This window comes from Montipora foliosa, chromosome 10, assembly GCF_036669935.1.
Source record: "Montipora foliosa isolate CH-2021 chromosome 10, ASM3666993v2, whole genome shotgun sequence".
Classification (NCBI taxonomy): Eukaryota; Metazoa; Cnidaria; class Anthozoa; order Scleractinia; family Acroporidae; genus Montipora; species Montipora foliosa.
Window position 1 is genome coordinate 16,839,889 of NC_090878.1, and position 5,000 is coordinate 16,844,888.

At 41.3% G+C, this 5,000-nt stretch overlaps 1 protein-coding gene across 1 annotated transcript in view; it reads left to right on the forward strand.

The window, feature by feature from the left end:
• Nucleotides 1-5,000, forward strand: part of LOC137973735 (uncharacterized) — a 50,743-nt gene that overhangs the window by 42,175 nt on the left and 3,568 nt on the right. The gene's annotated exons all lie outside the window — the stretch shown is intronic.

Sequence of the window (5,000 nt, forward strand, 5' to 3'; positions counted from 1 at the left end):
CGGTAACTATTGGCGAAATCCAGCGCTTTGCGGAGTAGCTTCTCGGTTATTGACGGGTAAAAATCGCACACGTCAAAGCATATGAAAGATAGCACTTCTTTTTGTTGCAGGCCGTTAAACCATTTTAGGACGCTGGATGTGTTTTTCCATTTGTTGATTTTAGTTTTATTGATGATGGTCGTGTTGATATCATCAAGGATGCGCTTGCTTATCACTCCGAAGGTCGGGTGGTCGTGGAATGCAGGTTTGTGATCTTTTAAAGTGAGAAATGCTTCCTTTTCGGCTAGCTTATCGATGCGGTCATCTAGTTTGAGATGTTCAGCTATTCTTGGAGACTGTGCGTTCAATTTTTGGACAACTTTGCTACTTGATTTTTTGTAGGTTTTTGTTACATTCTCCTTGATTAACTTGTTGTAAGCGGTTATATTCATTTCGTAATAATTTGTGGTTTTGTCAGCAGGGATCAGAAGGCTGTTAGGTTTCTTGATTTTTCTTTTGATGTGGGCATCTAGTTTTCGTTGGAAGTTCGATTTTATGTTGTTCTTGAATTTAATGTACCGCATAAGGTCTAACATGTCTTCTTCAAAGGGTATTAGCTCGTTGATTTTAGGTGGGGAGTTTTTCGATTTGAATCCGTATGTCTCCTTCGCTGATGTTTTTTGCTGATTGAGAAAATAGTAAGCCTTCCATCGCATTGGTTGTAACTTGACAAGATGAAGGCAGGCCGCGCTCTGATAAGCTGTGCACTCTGGCCGATTTTACTGCTGCTGGGGTGTTCGGTCGCCAACAACAACTTGAGTGGGACGTCTATAATGTTATCATGCTGCCCTGGACCAGATTTCACGGAGGAAAACATCGCATTCGCCGAGAAAAACCTGAATTTCTCTCTAAATGTAACTGCTTCTTCAAGGAGCCCGGTTTCGCTTGGATGCGTCATCAACAATGGTCTTGGAATTTGCAATCATCGGCCTTTGTTCCAAGAAATTACACTGACGCTGAACTATGACACTCATAGAAACTGCAATCACGGGCTATTGTTTCAAGGGAACAAAAGGATCACGCCGAGTTACACTTACAGGAGGCGAAAAAGGTGGACATCAAAAAGGATTATTTATTATAACAACTCTACGGCTACGTTTCGTTTATTACTAATTGGCGATCTTGTTTTCAAGTTAAACCCTGGTCCCTTGGGTGAACGTATAGAAGCCGTTGTATCGACCCGTAAAACTAGCATTCATTGTTCGGTAAAACCTGATGCATCCCGCAACAGCGGCAATCTAATTACGGTGAACTGTTCGGCTGGCATATCTAACCGAAGCCGCAAAGTTTTACCTCTGACCCTGTGCTCTGTCAATGCTCGTTCCGTTAAATCAAAGTCCGCTGATTTCTTTGACCTTGTAGTCAATTCTGCGGCTGATTTAGTGGCAATAACTGAGACTTGGCTCACTGAAAGCGACTCCGCGGCAAGACTTGAGATAATTCCACCTGGGTATCAACTGATTAACCAGCCGCGCTCCAGCAGACCTGGTGGTGGAATTGCTCTCCTTTACAGAGGCGACATTTCCATAAAAAAGATCAGATGCACTACGATGACATCCTTCGAGTATGCTGAGTTTATTGTTAAATCTGGGTCATTTAGCACTAGACTTGTGATTGTTTACCATCCTCCATACTCTAGAGAGCATCCGCACACAGATAGATCATTCTTAACCGAGTTCACGACATACCTGGAAAGTATCATACTATCAGTTGAGTCTTTGCTCATCGTCGGTGACTTTAACTTACACGTAGACGACCCAGACGACGCTGTCTCTGCTGCTTTTTTGGACACCCTTGAGTCTATGAACCTTGTGCAACACGTGACTGGTCCAACACATGAACACAATCATACCCTTGATTTAGTTATCACGCGTCAGTCTGACAAGGTCTTTTTATGTCAACCGAAGGTTGGCTTTCTTTTTTCTGATCACGCGCCTATCTTCTGTTCTTTAAATTCCATTAAACCTCAATTCAGTTCTAAGTCATATACTTACAGGAAATATAAAGCAGTGGATGTTGCGGCACTTAAGGAGGATCTCTCAGTGTCCACCCTCTGCAATGATGACTTCGCACATTTGGACGACTTGGTTAATTGCTATAATTCTACATTATCGTCGCTGATCGATCGTTACGCCCCTTTGAATAAAAGAACTGTTGTAAACAGGCCACGTGTTCCCTGGATTGACTGTGATATCAAGGCAGCAATCAGAGAAAGGCGAAAAGCTGAACGTAAATGGCGGGCTAGCAAGTCACTCGCGGATTTTGCGGCGTTTAAAATAAAAAAGAATTACGTCACTAAACTTATGAATAGTGCACGCTCCAAGTATTATAGCAACTTTATCCGCGACAACAGCACTGACCAACGGAAATTATTTAGAGCTGCTAAGTCCTTACTTTCTGAGCCTAAGACTCTATCGTTAGCGGATGGGACTGACGCTTCGGCACTTGCTAATGATATTGGAGAGTTCTTCCTTCGGAAGGTTAAAGACGTCCACTCGAAGTTGGAAACCAGCAGTTCATCGTTTTCCATGGTTGATTCTACTGTTTCACGTAGTGCTGACGTTTCATTAATGGAGTTTAATACTCTCTCTGTGGATGATGTCAGGAAATTAATATCCCGCTCGGCCAAGAAGTCCTCCTGCTTGGACCCCATGCCAACTGTAATGGTTGCGCAGTGCCTAGATGAGCTGCTACCTGTTATCACGACAATTATCAACATGTCTTTAAAGCGCGGTCACTTTGCCGACAAATGGAAGGAAGCAATAGTCACCCCCCTACTAAAGAAACCCGAAACCGAAATGTTGTTTAAGAATCTCCGCCCTGTTAGCAATTTGGCCTTTATCTCCAAGCTGACAGAGACTTCTGTTGCAGACCAACTGCAGTCTCACATGTCTCGCCATGGCTTGTACCCAGTTCTCCAATCTGCATATAGATGCCATCACAGTTCTGAGACAGCCTTACTAAAGGTCCGTAATGACATCCTTCTTAACATGAATAAGCAACATGTTACTCTTCTCGTGCTGTTAGATCTCAGTGCTGCGTTCGACACAGTGAATCATGATATTCTACTTGAGAGCATGACGTCGAAGCTTGGTATCGGAGGTACAGTACTATCATGGTTTTGCTCCTACTTATCTGGTCGATCGCAGCGGGTAGCGGTTGATTATAAGCTATCGAAGTCATTCCATCTTGACTGTGGCGTTCCGCAAGGGTCCTGTCTTGGCCCGCTGTTATTTAACATCTATTGTAGCAGTTTAATTGATATCGTTGAGGTTCACCTACCTGAATTTCATTCCTACGCAGACGATTCTCAGCTATACCTTTCATTCAGCCCGAGCAAATCTTTGTGTCAAGATGCTGCTGTGAGTGCCATGGAGGCCTGCATTGCTGACATCAAGAAATGGACTCAGCACAATAGTCTTATGTTGAACGACGATAAAACTGACTTTATTATGATCGGAACTCGTCAGCAATTAGCTAAAGTCAATGTAACTAGCATACGAGTGGGAAATCATCTGATAACCAAGTCCAGATCTGTTAGGAATCTGGGTACTTGGTTCAATGATACATTTGATATGTCCCAACATGTGACCAATCTTTGTAGTGCATCATTCTTTCAGTTACACAATATAAGACGCACAAGAAAATATTTAACGCAAGAAGCAGCCGCAACACTGGTGCACTCTTTTGTCACATGCAGAATCGATTACTGCAATAGCTTATTGTATGGTCTACCTGACTACCAGTTATCCAAGCTTCAAAGGGTCCAAAACTCGGCCGCCAGATTAGTTTATGAGGAAAGTAAATTCTGTCACATTACCCCATTATTGATGAAACTTCATTGGCTTCCCATAATCTACAGAATCAGGTTCAAAATAGCACTTTTAACGTACAAGGCAATCAGTGGCTTATCGCCGTCCTACATAAGTGATCTTATTTCCATTAAGACCGGTGCAAATTACTCTTTGCGATCTGGCAACGAATTACTTTTAAATTTTCCTTTACGTAAGTCTTATTCTACACTTGGTGACCGTTCTTTTAGTATGGCTGCCCCTCACGTTTGGAATTCACTTCCTTCCTTCATTAGGAAAGCCACCGCAATTAACAATTTTAAGAGTCAACTTAAAACTTATTATTTTAAATTAGCATATTTTTAGTTTACAGGAATTAACAATTTTATTGGCACTTTGAATTCATGTAATTAATCTTAAGTTAACTTACAAATCTATTTATGAACATACTCTTAGCTTATATGAACTGATAAATTTTATTGGTATTTTAATCCATGTTAAGCGCATACGATCATTCTGTCATGAAGCATGCGCTATATAAGTTTTTAAGTTATTATTATTATTATTATTATTCGCCGTAAGAATTGTTCCGTCTTTTCAATAAACCCTTTCATGTACTCGCTTTTAGATGGCAGTGGGATGTTCTTGGTTGAGTAGCCCAGGTTGATCTTCTCCATGGTAATAGTCGATGAGTCGAACAGAGTGCTCAACAAATAGGAGCTTAATATGACTGCCAGTGGAAAAACTGAAGACTTCATCTGCTATAAAAGTGCTCGATGGTTAAACCAGAGCTGTGAATAAAGATGAATTTCTGGAGTCGGACTAGTTCAAAAACATTTAATCGCTACTCGGAGTTTCATGCTTCTAATGAAGCAATCATCAGGCAACTGACAACAATAACGGTTACATGTAAAGATATACAAATTTGAAAGTGGGGAACAATGCTTACTAGCATAACGTGTCAAGATGTGATTGGACGGCAAAAGCGCTAAACGATCGAGTAAGACTATTTTAGGTGAACGCGCTACTTAACAGAAATTTCTTAGAATGTCTACAGGTTGATGTCATTTCGTTTCTATGGTTAAGTGTCGACATTTCCGGCTTACAAATTATGAAATATTTTTCCCATAGCCAAAGATTACATTTTTTGTTGGGGTTAGAATACGACCT